The sequence below is a fragment of the Hyaena hyaena genome, unplaced genomic scaffold (genome assembly GCF_003009895.1).
Source record: "Hyaena hyaena isolate Hyena2069 unplaced genomic scaffold, ASM300989v1 scaffold_1450, whole genome shotgun sequence".
Classification (NCBI taxonomy): domain Eukaryota; kingdom Metazoa; phylum Chordata; class Mammalia; order Carnivora; family Hyaenidae; genus Hyaena; species Hyaena hyaena.
In genome coordinates this window covers 289,587-304,494 of record NW_024082063.1, presented here as the reverse complement: position 1 = coordinate 304,494, position 14,908 = coordinate 289,587, and positions in this window count along the sequence as shown.

The following is a 14,908-nucleotide window of genomic DNA, read 5'->3' as shown; positions in this document are numbered from 1 at the left end:
GGCAGTTATTGTTATGCAGTTGTTGTTAAGGCTATCTGAGCTTCCATTTACCCTTCAGTTTGCTCTGCTCCTTGGAAAACCAGTAGCCTGTCTTCCTTTTTCCCCCTCAATCCACCAGCAGGGCCTCTTGCTCGCCCAGAATTCACAGTCAAATAAAAAAAAAAACTTTTGATGTGGAAGGTAATGAAATAATATATCCCTTTTACTTTCTCCCATGAGCCTTTCAGTCCACCTATCACCAAAGAACTGACACTTCTAGTTGAAATATTAAGTTGACTCTTGAAGTTATATTCCCTTTTCACTGACCCATGCAAATATCCCAACTTTGTCCAGAACCTATCATCTCCTGGAAATATTTGTACATGTCCCCACTTGCCTCTCTCCATTCTCAATTTACTGTTCTCAACACTGTAATTCTTATTATCTTATTTCTGGCTCTCAAAATCTTAAATTTAAATCCACTATGTTGAGATTAAATATCTTCCTAGGCTGCACTGCTGATGAAAGACAAATCATCCAAGCATGGGAACTATCAGGGATTAGGAACTTAGGTAGTATTATCACTTATTGAATGGAAGAAATGTACAATAAGCACTCTGATGGCAGAGACTGCATCTTATACAGCTTTTTAGTTCACAAAGCTCCTGGTACATAGCAATACTCAGTAGGTATATATAAAATGAAAGCATGTCTTCTCACATAGTTTATTACATACCACATTTCGATTCATTCCCTTTCCATTAACCTATTGATCACAGAAAAATAGACCTGGAAGGGGACTTATCAAATCAGATAGAATTAATACACACACACATGTGCATGCACACACACACCCAAGCTGGTCCTTGGGTAAAATAGAACCAAAGTTAAGAAAACATCAAATCCTGGTAAAAAAAATTGTTGAATAAAGAATGATAATGATATGATTAAACATTAATACTGTTCCAAATATGAAGACTAATATCAAGTTATATTTCAAAAACCAATCACCAAATGAAAACTCTGGCAGTGACAAATGAGTACAGAAGTGGGGATTTTGGCATTACAATAATATACTTCTCCCTGATCCACATGCTTTTCCCACTGGAGAGCCAGTCATCCCTGAAAGGAGAGCAATTAGGCTGTTCTCCCCAGCCCTATACTGCTTGCTCCATTATACTTCACATCTAGGATAACATTTACAGTCTACAGGCTTGGACTAGTGGCATCAGAACAGCTTGTTAGCAAATCTGAGGCCAGAAGGAGGAATGACACCTGAGCCAGGAGCTTTCTCATTCAGAGTATTCTCTGCATGAAAGGTTGAAGTATGGCTGCTGAAAAAGCTACCTGAAAAAAATCACATGAGAACTCAGCTGTTGCCACTCTGCCTGACTAGCTCTGTTTTTTTTAGTCTCTGCTTTCACCATGAGGCTATCTACAAATGCCCAGGTTACTGTGTGGTGCATTACAAGGAAGTACATACTCTCACTAGCAATTTCCTGGAATAAGGGTAATTCTTACTATTAATTAAATTCAAGGGGAACATTGGGCCATACAGGGCTGGATCTAGAAAAATATGCACATATACTCTATTTTAATAGCTTCCATTCATGACAGCGTAGTGATTAAGGGCATGGTTTTGGTACCAAACAGAGCCTAGGTTTGCATTACAGATCCGATCCTCACTAGATATGGGCTCTTAGGCAAATGACTTCATCTCCCTCAACCTCAATTTCCTCTTCTAAAGGGTCATTTGAAGGCTCTGAAAGATCTAGCACACAATAACTATGTGGCCTTGAGCAAATCATTGAACCTGTGATTCAATGTTCACATCTGTTAAAAGTAGGTGATAACAGTACCTACCTCATAGGGTTGTTGTGGGAATAAAATGAGATAACTTAGGCAAAATGCTTAATTCAGTGCTTGGCGCATATTAAGTGCTCAATAAAGATTAGCTATTACATGACCAGACCACATCATCATACACCTGTCAAATTTCCAGCATGTGGACCTTTTTTATTTTTTCAATCTCTCCACTCTCACTGGGTTCTTCCTGCTGACATATAACATGCTTACAAATTATGTACCAATGACAAATTGCTTAATCTCTTTCTGAATCTCAGCTTTTTCAAAGAGAGGGAGGAGGAGGAGGAGGAGGAAGAGGGAATGGAGAAGGAGGAAGAGTGAAGGGAGGGGAAAAGTAAGGATGAGAGGAGATGAGGGGAGGAAGAGGAAAAAAGAGGGAAAATCTCTCAGTCAAAATGAAAAATAGGGGCACTTGGCTGGCTCAGTCAGTGGAGCATCAGAATTTTGATCTAGGGGTTGTGGATTCAGGCCCCACATTGGGTGTAGAGATTACTTAAAAGTAAAATCGTAAGGGGTGCCTGGGTGGCTCTGTTGGTTGGGCATCCAACTTCAGCTCAGGTCATGATCTTACAGTCCATGAGTTCAAGCCCCACATCGGGCTCTGTGGTAATTGCTCAGAGCTTAGAGACTGTTTTGGATTCTGTGTTCCCCTCTCTCTCTGCCCCTCCCCCACTCATTTTCTCTCTCTCTCTCTCTCTCTCAAAATAATAAACATTGAAAAAATTTTAAAAATAAATAAATAAAATCTTTTAAAAAATGAAAAATAAAATCAAAACCACCCTTCATTGGATCCTGAATTTCCCTCCAGGTATTGATCTATTGTTCTCTTTCCATTCATCACCAACATTCTTAAAAGGGTTATCCTTATTAGATATTTCCACATGCTCATGACTGCCATTTACTCTTTAACACATTGTAATCTATCCTCTGCTTCCTCCCCTTACGTTCCTCATGAAAATGCTTTTCCCATGTTCCTCACACTGCCTTCTTAACTGCTATGTCAAGTCAATACTTTTCTGTCCTAATCTCTCATGACTTCATGTAACATTTGTTAGAGCTGTCACAGCTTCTTTGAAATTCTCTTCTCCCCTGACTTTCGTTCTCCAGTGTCTTCACTTTCTCCTCTGGCCATTGCTTCTTGGTGTTCCTTATTCTCCAGGATTTCATCTTTAGCTTTCACCTCCCCTTGTTGCACACTTACTGCTTGGCTGTTCTCAACTATTTTCATGGCTGTCATAACCTGTATGCAGATGGTTCTTGAATTTCTACCTTCAGTTCAGACTCAACACCACTCTAGTCCTATTTTCCAATCCTCTGTTGAACCTTTCCAGTGCACATCCCTCAAATACCTCAAATTCAACATGTCTATAGCCAAACAACTCATAATTTCCTTCAAATTTCCTCTTCCACTCCCTCCACCAATCTTCCCAATCTTGATCAGTGGGACTTCCACCTACCCAGTCACCTAAGCCAGAAACCTGGGAGTCATCCTTTACAACTCCTTCTTCCATAGCACTCAGATCAAATCAATCACCAAGTCCTGCCAAGTCTACCTTTCCAATATTTTTTTAAATGTTCATTTATTTTTGAGAAAGAGAGAGAGCACAAGTGAAGGAGGGGCAGAGAGAGAGAAGGAGACACAGAATCCAAAGTAGGCTATCAGTGCAGAGCCCAACACAGGGCTCAAACTCATGAACTGTGAGATCATGACCTGAGCTGAAATTGGATGCTTAACTTACTGAACCACCCAGGCACCCCTACCTTTCAAATATTTCTGAAGTCTGTCCCCCCTTCTCTATTCTCCCTGACCTCATCTTGGTACAGCTTTTTTAAAAAAAGTTTATTTATTTTGAGAAAGAGAGGAGGCAAGGGGAAGAAAGAGAGGGAAAGAGAGAATCCCAAGCAGGCTCTGCAACGTTCGCACTGAGACCACTGCAGGGCTCCAGTCCACAAACAGTGAGATCATGATCTGAGCTGAAATCAAGAGTTGGAAACTTAACCAACTGAGTCACCCAGGTACCCCTTGGTTCAGCTTTTAATTCCAGTATCATTTTGTATCCCCCACACACTATTTCTAACTTGGCCTTTCTAAAACACAAATCTTTTTATGACACTTCATTGCTCTGAATCCATCAATAGCTCCCTATTGTTTTCAGAAAAAAATCCACATTCTTTTTTTCAACTTTTTAAAAAAATTTAATGTTTTTTATTTTTGAGAGAGAGACAGAGTGTCAGCAGGGAAGGCTCAGAGAGAGAGAGAGGGAGATATAGAATCCAAAGTGGGCTCCAGGCTCTGACCTGTCAGCACAGGGCCCAATGAGGGCTCGAACCCATGAACTGCCAGATCACGAATGACCTGAGTTGAATCTGGATGCTCACTCAACTGACTGAGCCACCCAGGCACCCCGTGGAAAAAGTCCACATTCCTGAAATTAACCTCTAAGAGATTTTCTTCTCTGGCTCCTGCTACTTCCTCCAGTCTCTTCTCTCATCAATCCCCTCAATTCCCTAAATGCACCCTGTATTTGGCCATGATGAACCACCCACAGAACCCTGAACCCTATAATTCATCCAGTTTAATGCTCTGTGCCTTTGCTGTTCCCTAGGCTTTTAAATGCCCTCTGGGGCACCTGGTTAAGTGCCTTACTTCGGCTCAGTTCATGATCTCACAGTTCGTGGGTTCGAGCCCCATGTCAGGCTCTGTGCTGACAGCTCAGAACCTGGAGCCTGCTTCGGATTCTGTGTCTCATTCTCCTTCTGCCCCTCCCCCACTTGTTCTCTGCTTCTGTCTCTCAAAAATAAATAAATGTAAAATAAATTAAATGACCTCCTATGACCTCTTCCACCTGAGGTATCCCCACTCATCTGTCAAGATTCTAACCAGATATCAAAGTTTCTGTGAAGCTGTCTCAAACCCCTATTACCTCAACATCCAGACAAATTTTGTTTCTCCAATAACACTCTGTATATGGCTTTATATTTATACTTGTAAGATTATATAGGGTTCTTTTATCTGTTTCCTCATACATATATATGAGTTTGAAGTCAAGGATTATCATTTATTTATCATTGAATTCCCCACACTAAGCTCACAGCATGAAATTAATTAGTGTTTGCTAGATAATTTCTTTTTAATGAGCACTGTAGTTCTTCAAAGCACCAATTGCAGCATCAGTTCTCACCAACTATACTTACTTTGCAAGGGGTGTGTGGTGAGGGACTATACTATCAAGGTAACAAGCATGCTTGTAGCCGTTTTCTTTTCAAAGCAGTTACGTGGCATGTCATTCTCAAAGTAAACCTTTGAGGTAAAATAACCATATATCCATGCAAAAGATGAGGAAATAAGGCTCACAGAGGCCAAGTGACTTACCCAAGTCTCACAATGAGTTAGTTACAGTGGCAAAACCAAAACCCAGGCTTTTCATTTCTCAGTTCAATGCCCTATTTACTGGGCAAGTCAGTTTCAAGAAACCCTAGAATAGGCGGTCCTTCCCCCATCACACACAATATACACACATATTTCAGTTAGATTAACTTTAGTTTTGACTGATACATTTACTTCACCATGATATTTTGTTTGCGGTAGGGATAGGGGAAGCAAGAAAAGAAGTTACTCCTGCTTTTAAATTTTTGAAAAACAAAGCTACATCATTTACAACTTTCAGAGGTAATTCATTTAACAGGTCAAGAGGTATTACTGCTGTATTTTTTGGATAATAGTATATAAAAAGACATTGGTTTTTGAAAATAGTCCAAAATGAAAGGCAATCATGACAAAAGAATCTTGCAATTGGGTATCTTTCTGACTCTAAGCTCTCCTTCAAATTATCAACCCACAGAAGTACTGAATCTTTATTCACTTCCCTCCCCTTTCACTTACTGACAATGCTTTGCTGACTGATCACAGTCTTATCAGTCCTCAATTTAGCATTAATCCTTAACTACTTCAGCCAGTGAGCATCATTGTTATTAAGATAGCCCTGACCATCAGAAGGGCTAGAATACTTGGGACTATGGTCACAGCAGCATATTTGCTATATTGACTATATTTACCACTATTCCCACACAGAGAAACAAACAATTGGCTCTTTTAGAAAACTAATCTCTCATGGGATTTCCCATAAGGCAACTGGGTAAATGGATCACAATGTCTTGGAATTCTATAACCTGGCACAATAGAGCTGGAAGGGCCTTCCCAGATCATTCGGTCTGGTCTGCTCATTAGACAACATGGGATACTGAGGCCTGATTGGGCAAAGCCCAGGCCCCAGGTGTAATTCCCCTTTTTTTTCAACTTAGTTGAAGCTATGAAAGGAAAGAATAGAAAGGAAAGTGAAGGACCAAAGGGTGTCATAATGTGTTAAGAGTCTCATTTTTGAGACTGTTATGACATACAGACTGAAGAAGATTAAAAGCCAAAGGCAATCTGTAGCTGAGGAAACTGTCTTTCTGATGACCACTCGGTCCCTGATCTCTGCCATGTTAAACATTGGCTGATATCCATATGAGGGATCCACAGTCCCAACAGAAAGAGGATAACACAAATCTTGGCACCAATTAGGATATTACAGGTATAAAATGGTCATGCCAAGGGGCACCTGTCTAGGTCAGTTGGTAAAGCATCCAACCCTTGATCTCAAAGTTGTAAGTTAGAGCCCCATGTTGGATATAGTGATAACTTAAAAACCTTTTTTAAAAATGGTCATGCCTGTTCAGCATCCCTCCTCATCAGGGAAATACAAATCAAAACCACACTGAGATACCACCTCATGCCAGTCAGAGTGGCCAAAATGAGCAAATCAGAGGACTCTAGATGCTGGCGAGGATGTGGAGAAACGGGCACCCTCCTACACTGTTAGTGGGAATGGAAACTGGTGCAGCCCCTCTGGAAAACAGTGTGGAGGTTCCTCAAAAAATTAACAATAGAACTCTCCTATGACCTAGCAATTGCACTGCTAGGAATTTACCCAAGGGATACAGAAATGCTGAGGCATAGGAGCACATGTACCCCAATGTTCATAGCAGCACTCTCCACAATAGCCAAAACATGGAAAGAGCCTAAGTGTCCATCAACGGATGAATGGATCAAGAAGATGTGGTTTATCTGTAGAATGGAATACTACATGGCAATGAGAAAGAATGAAATCTGGCCATGTGTAGCAACATGGATGGACCTTGAGGGTGTTATGCTGAGCGAAATAAGTCAGGCAGAGAAGGACAAATACCATATGTTTGCACGTATAGGAGGATTAGGAGGAATTTAACCGAGGACCGTGGGGGAGAAGAAGGGGAGAATAGTGGGGGAGAGGGAGAGAGGCAAACCATGAGAGACTCTTGAATGCTGAGAACAAACTGAGGACTGATGGGTGTTGGGGGGGAGGAGGGGTGATGGGCATGGAGGAGGGCACTTGTGGGGATGAGCACTGGGTATTATATGGAAACCAACTTGACAATAAACTATTTGTAAAAAAAAAATTAAATGCTCAGGAAAATAAACAATAAAAAAAAATAAAAATGGTCATGCCAAGCTCCAAATTCTACAAACTCAAGTGTCCCCCAGGGTTCTCTTTTGAATTTATTTGTGAATCCCTTAGATTTAGCTTCTTTTTGCCTTTCCCTAGTAGAAACAAAGCCTGTCATCACTATTTGTTGGCCCTAGGCTTCAAGTTGATCCTTTAAGGAAGGATAGAATATGGTTTCTCAGTACATTATTATCCTTCTATGAAATACACTCCACTGATTTCTTCCTGCCTGTCTCTTAGGATTTCAAATTCCAAGTGTATGAACCCTCTTCACTCATGGCCACCTAACAGAGTAGAGCTATGAATTTTGGACATTTATCTAATTCATGTCTATCTGCTACTTATATAATCTCCTGATATCCTGGTGGTGGATTCTTGTTCAGGTTAAAGGATTTGAGAGAGAGAGAAGGTCAAAACTAACTAATGTATCTTCAAAATATCACTGCCACCATGTTTGATGTTACCCTTCAACCAAGAGATAACCAGTTAGGAAAGACTGCAACTACAAAACAATATGAATTAATTCCCCTTACTCTTCCTTGGAGCAGGACAGAGGCACACTGCCTTTCTGACATCCCCATTCACTATCTTCCTAACCACTTTGGGACTGAACCTAAGATGAAAAGAAACCATCCCCTGGCATTAACATCTACCCTATGGTGAGGATGAGTACTTTCTGATTAATTTTGGAAGATTTCTTAGAACCACACATTTTTTTTAGCTCCCCTCAGGGGACAGGACAACACCTCAATTTTTATTGGAAAATCTAGTTCTTTTTCCTGTCCTTCCTTGAGTTCCTCCATTCTGGTTCACTCAAGGGGTATACCTTTAGAGACTTGTTTGCTTTATTATGCCCAGCGTCATATGGTTAAGGAATGGCTATTCACTGAATGCCCTTCCAGATATTCTCCACCCTGCCATTTAGCCTCCTCATGGAAGGATAAAAATCTAGTGTGTGTTGGCATAAGCATCCATTCTCTGAGTTTGACTCCCCAGTTTTTCTCAGGACCTAACCCTGAGATTCAGGCTCTTAGTGCCCTGAAAAGTCCCTAAATGAGCCCAGGTAAGACAAAATCCTTCACTAGAAATTTGAAGCTATCAAATGAGTGATCATCATGAAGAGTGCACTCAGTTGTGAGTTCCATTAAGGTAGGAATATCTTCTTCATCTGTAGCTAAGATCACAAGTGCCTGGAACAATGGACATGGGCAATAAATATCAGCTGAAGGAACAAATACAAGTGTTAAAGTAAGTGCTTTTGGCTCTAGTGTCAAATCTCTCTGGTTGGAATAATCAATGAGTAAGTTTTCTTTTGTTTTTGGAGGAGTAAGTGGTGGAGGGAATAGGTATGAGTGAATACGAGTCTACAAGATAATTGGGAGGCTAGAGTTTGGGGTAAGCTGAGGTTTGAGCTCTTTGGGTTTAGTTTGTTTGAATAGTTTGTTTGTTTTTTTTTTTTTTTGATAGTGTTGTCTAATGATTTCCTCATTCCAGAACCAAAAACTTTTAAAGCTTTCCCTTTGCCCCCAGATGTGAGAACAATCTCTTCAGGCTGGCTTTCACCTACCAATATTGCCTCATCTCCCTTGGGTTCATTCAAATTTTTGTGGAGTACCTACCACAATATGCCAGACACTATACGAAATATATGGGCAACACAGTGAAGAAGAAACAGCCCCTACCCTCAAAGGGCTTACTTATATTCTGGTGGGGGAGACAAACTTGGACTAAGTCATTAGAGAATAGAAAAATGGACAAAATGTGGAAGTATTATGGAAATATTTAAGAGGGAGACTTGACCTGGTTGAGGTTGAAATTAGGGGAAGGGATGTCCTGAAGGCTTCCCTGAGACAGAGACATTTAAGATATGACCTGAAGGAAAAATGAGACGGAAGGAAGCAGGAAGGACCTAAAGGGAGGCTAAAGAGAATGAAGGGGTCAGAGTAGGAGAGTTTTAAAGAAGGAAGTGATGTAACAGATTTGCATTTTGCAAAGAACATTCTGAGGAGGAATGTTGTAGGAGGAAAAGTTGTAGGGAGACAAGAGTTATTAGTCGAAAATTGTCCTAGCTTAAAAAGGGGAAATTAGTGCATGCTAAGGGAACATAAAGCAAGGCTAAACCTGGAGATCAAGGAAGTCTTCTCTGAAGATGTGACATTTCAAGTGAGACCTCAAGTCTGGGTTAGCTACGGTGAGGAGTTTGGTGGGGGTGAGAAGTTGAAGGAAGTCTCTGACACAATAACCTTCTGCTTTAGCTAAAGCAGTCCTCATTTTTGTAATGCTTTGGTCCCAACCTAGAATGCCAATTACCTTTTCCTTTTCCTTTTTCCTTCTAGCCAAATAATGTCTATCTTTCTAAGGCCTTCTCAAATCCCACCTTCTCTGATCATGCCCAGATACAGCTTCTCTTGCTTCTAAACTCCAATGTTTGTTACTTAGCATTTAAAGACACACTATTTCTTATTGTTACTTAACTGTACACATATCCCCAAACTCCCTGTAAGCTCCTTGAATTTACGAACTGTCTTCATTACTTTGGCATCATCCAGGATACCTAGCCCAGTGGTGGGCACATTAAATTACTCTCATGAAATAAATGAATAAGTGAATGAGGCACTGAAGTCCCTGCAGGCCTCCTTTAGTAACTCACTATTATCTGTGAAGCTGACAAGAAACAGGGTCAGCTTTCTCTAAAAGATTTCTGTTACTTGCATCCAAAGACCTAAGATTTGAAATTGATAGCTCCTTCCCACTGGACACTGCTTCTCACCCCCTTCCAATCCTGCACCCCTCTCACCACCACCACCACCTTCTATTGTTTCTTCTGTCTTCTGGTTGTCAGCCAGGATGAGAAAATGGTCTAGCTGTTCTCAGAGACTTACGCCAGCCTGGACGGCTCTGCAGTGCCATGAAGGGCCAGGACTTTTGTTTACAGCTGGGACCATAGTGAGGTGGTGAGCACAGCTGACAGCCCCACTCTGGAGCAAACATCAATCTTCCTCTGTCCTCCCAGCCAAGTTTCACAGACCAGCTCTATTGAAAGCTGGCGGCACCCGCCTGGGTCTCACTGACATCCCACCCACAACTCTGGCCTAGGAGCAGCTGGGTGAATCTCGGCTTTGTACCTTTTTAAGAACTGCCCTTGCTCTCTTCTCTGTCTCCCGTTTCTAATCATGTTACCTCAAACTTCAAGGCCTTGAGAGAACATGTCCTCCTATGTTCCCACACTCTAAACAATGCTCCTACCTCTCCAACCATATCTCACTTCTAGCAATGTACCAATACCCTTCTTTGCTCAGGGGCACAGTAAAAACACAACAACAACAACAACAAAACCAAACCACATAGTTTTCAATGTGTACTTTATGGAGACTACCTTTCCAAGCTGAACAGACAGGTTCCAGGTCCTTGTGCATGAGTGCATGTATGCCTGTGTGTGCATATGTTGCCTGTGTGAACTCTGCAGCAATCAGATGGCTTTCCCAACGTTTTTAAAACCTGCAAATCAGATAGGGCCTGGAGTCTTCAAATAATATCCTTTGAGATTCCAACTGAGGGCCTCTTTGCAACATATCCTGCTCCCTGATCCCCTCATTCCTTAGTAGCTTTGCTCTCTCCAGCACTCACCTAGGATGGGTACATGGTGGTTCATAAAGCTTCAACAATTTAAAGATGTACAACTTTATTTTTTTAATAGTTTACTGTCAAGTTGGTTTCCATGTAACACCCAGTGCTCATCCCCACAACTGCCCTCCTCCATGCCCATCACCCCTATTCCCCTCTCCCCAACCATCAGCCCTCAGTTTGTTCTCAGCATTCAAGAGTCTCTCATGGTTTGCCTCCCTCCCTCTCCCCAACTGTTTTTACCCTTCTTCCCCCACCATGGTCCTCCATTTAGTTCCTCCTAATCCATCTATACATGCAAACATATGGTATAAAGATGCACAACTTTAACTACTACGGGTTTGTCCTCCTTAATAGTATTACAGCTGAAGTTTATGAAAGACATAGCTTTTATTATTCCTAGTAAAATGGGCACTGTGGGTGCAGCTTATAAGCATAAACAAGTTATCTCTGGAAAACTGGCTCAAGACAAACTCTTTGAGATGATGATCAGATTGTAGGAGTCAGAATACACTGGTGAAAATCAGTCCTCACCTGTTGGTTGATGTGTAACATGGATAACTTGACATGATGATTCCAAGTAAAGCCTATGGTTCACAAAACCACACACTTCAGTATATTGCATGCTAAACTACTGACTCAGGAAGGGGGAACCAAAGCATTATGTGCAAGTTTGGCATTCCAAGGTCACCAAGGACCATATTGATTAGATTTAGGTTTCAGTCATTTGAAATATCCTCTTTCTGTTAAATGGATGGGCCAGTTGAAGCAGGGGAGGGTTGATTACAAGAGAGAGGAGCTAAAAAATAACAAATACTGTAAAAGGATAAAATTTCCATGACTATTTCCATCCTTTTTCCTGTCCGTCATAGGCTAGCAAACTAGACTGATGCAGACTAATTTGCTGAACTGGTTTTGTGAGATCCCTATGGAATGAGGCAGGTATAAATATATAGAAAACATTATTATTTTTAAAAAAAAACCATTTTACTTAGCCTTGAAATATTAAGGTTTTTTTTTAACTTTTAAATTAACCAAATATTCTTTTAAATATCAACCAATAAGCTAGTCAGAATGAAATGAAAAACATCCAAAATAACCTTAGAATACAACAATTTCATCTACTAGCCAGGAGCCATGACAGGATACTGGTGTCCCTCTCCACTCTCCAGAACAGGCTAACCACTACCTTCCAGACCTAGTAAAGCTCTTAGTCACAAGGCAAGGGCAACATATACTGTTACAGCTGTTACTGATAGGCAGAGCAGATTGCCCCTGCAGAAGGCTACCCAATGAGAAGAGGCTGAAATTCATTCTTCGACTGCCCTGGTGGAGCTCCAACATCCCTGAGAAAGAAAAATATTTTTCTCGTTGTTTCACTGGAGTGGACACTTCTCTACAACTTGTCTGCTCTCAGGTGGCTCATGTTTCTAATTAGCACAAAGGCATTTTATGAGGAAATGATGGCCTTGAAAATAACAGAGATCTTGGAGCCACTTGCTGTTTGTTCTCTCTGAAGGCTGGTACAATAAACAGTCTCCATCTGGAGTTGGGTCTTGAAGCCAACCAAAAAGTGATCTAAGCTATCATTCCCTTCCAGTTGTAACAGATTGTGAAGACAATGGCTCAGCTATAAATGTAAGAAGGAAGAAGAGTAACTCGCATTTTCTGAGGACCCACTAAAAGTCAGGAATCTATGGAAACTTTATCCTACTTAGTAAGTGGAAGAGGCAGGAGGATATTTACTTTTAAGAGGATAGCATGGCATAATGAAAAAAAAAACTGGGGTTTTGGAGTCAATGAAGTCTAAATATTTGCTCTGCCATTTGCTAATTGGCAACTTTAAGTGAGTACTTAGCTTCTCTGGGCTTCAGTGGAAGATTCACTAAGATAACAGATGTAAAGAACTGAACACAGTGCTGCCTGGCACATAGAAGGCATTCAGTTCCTATGTCTTTTTCTGCTACTACCCTGACTCGAAAGCTAATTCACATGATTCACATCCTTGGCCTTGAGATCTCACTCAACAGAGTAGAACAGGAGGGGTTCGACTAGAGAGAATATTGGAGTGAAAGTCAGGAGATGTAGGTCCCAATGCCAGACATATCCTCCGTTAAAGTATGTTGGGTAAGTTACTCCCCTCTCCTGACTCTGTCAATAAAACAGGACAACATACCTAGCTCTGATACTGAAAGAAAGCAGATGAAATCACTTTTATTGGGCTCCTGCCATGAATTATATACTATGCTAGGTCCTTTTACATACTTTGTAACTCTAAATCAGCACTCAGCTTTCCGGGGATGGTAGAAATATTCTGTATCTGTTGATATCCAATTTGGTACCAATACTAGCCATAAGTAGCTACTGAGCCCTTGAAATGTGGTCAGTACAACTGAGGATCTGAATTTTTAATTTTACTTAACTTTAATCCAAAGTTAAATACCCACATGTCTAGTGGCTACTGTTTTAGATACCGCATCTCTAACATTATGAAGCAGGAATATTTGTTCCCATTTAATGTATGGTAAAACTGAGTCTCAGAAAATTTAAAGAACTTCTTAAAAGTTACATAAACAGTAAGTAACTAAACCAGACTCAAAATTGAGCAGTAGAAAGTTTAGCAAGGTAGTACTGTGAGATACACCAGGAATTACCCAAACTCCCCTATACAAGTCATATGACCAAAGAAAAATAATTATAGTCTCTAGAACTCACTTTCACCACCTATAAAATGAAAATTATCACCTAATTTACAGACTTATTGTTGGGACTAATGTGTATAGAGCTATATAGTGTGGCCCACAATAGGTTTCTACAACAGTGTTTCCTCACTACTCAGTTCCTCCCCGAGGTTCAGGCATAAACTAAAATAGATTAGGTGCAGGGTAGAGAAAACATTTGCGGAATATAAAAGCAAGAAGGGAAACACCTATGAGCTTTTAGGTGATATCTTATTATAGAATAGAGATGAGGAAGAGTATGAAATGATCAAAATATTTCCATTTATTCGGTTTGCTTTTCTGCCCTCTACTTGGTATTCTAGTCACTGTTAGCTAAAGCAGGGAACAAGGTAGCTATAATGTATTTTGAGGCCCAGAAAGACAAGCTATTATAGATGAACAGTGTACTATCAAGGGCTTGGGCTGGAGAAGCACGTAAAGTTTGAATCCTGACTGCCCCATTTGTATGCACTGAGAAAACAACTGAACACCTCTATATGTTAATTTTTAATCTTAAAATGGGACTGCTAATATGCAAGGTGTTGTATACCTGAAACTAATACATTGTATGTCAACTATACTTCAATAAAGAAAAGGACAAAAATTTTTGAAAAACTATACAGGGTGTCTCAATAAACACATCATTTATTGTTTTGCTTTACATTCTGTAGCACCCTCTAGTGGAGTGTACAAAAATAAGCATTGCATTTCTGCCTTCCAAAGCAGTGGTTTTAACTTCAGTGTACACTGGAATCAGCAGAAGACTCTGTTATAACACAGATCACCAAACCCTACCCCTAGTATTTCTGATTCATTAGGTCTGAGGTGGGGTCTGAGCATCTGAACTTCTAACAACTTCCCCAAAAGTGGTAATAATGCTGCCTGGTGTGTCTGGAAAACACACTTGGATAACCACAGGTCTAAATCTTCCTCCCCTCCCCTCTGTGTGTGCATGTGCACATTTGTGCTCGTGGATGCACACACGTGTACGATTGATAATTGAAAGATATATATTTCCTTGAGTTTTATGTATTCAGACCCATCTAACAAGGATTTTGTGAGGAACAGAAGACTAGCCATGTAAAGGATATGACACAACATGTAAACTACAGAAAGCATGCAAAAAACTGGGGATCACAGAACATAAGTTTTTTGCCCAAGGTCTCAGGGTTAGGAAGTAGGGAATTAAAATTA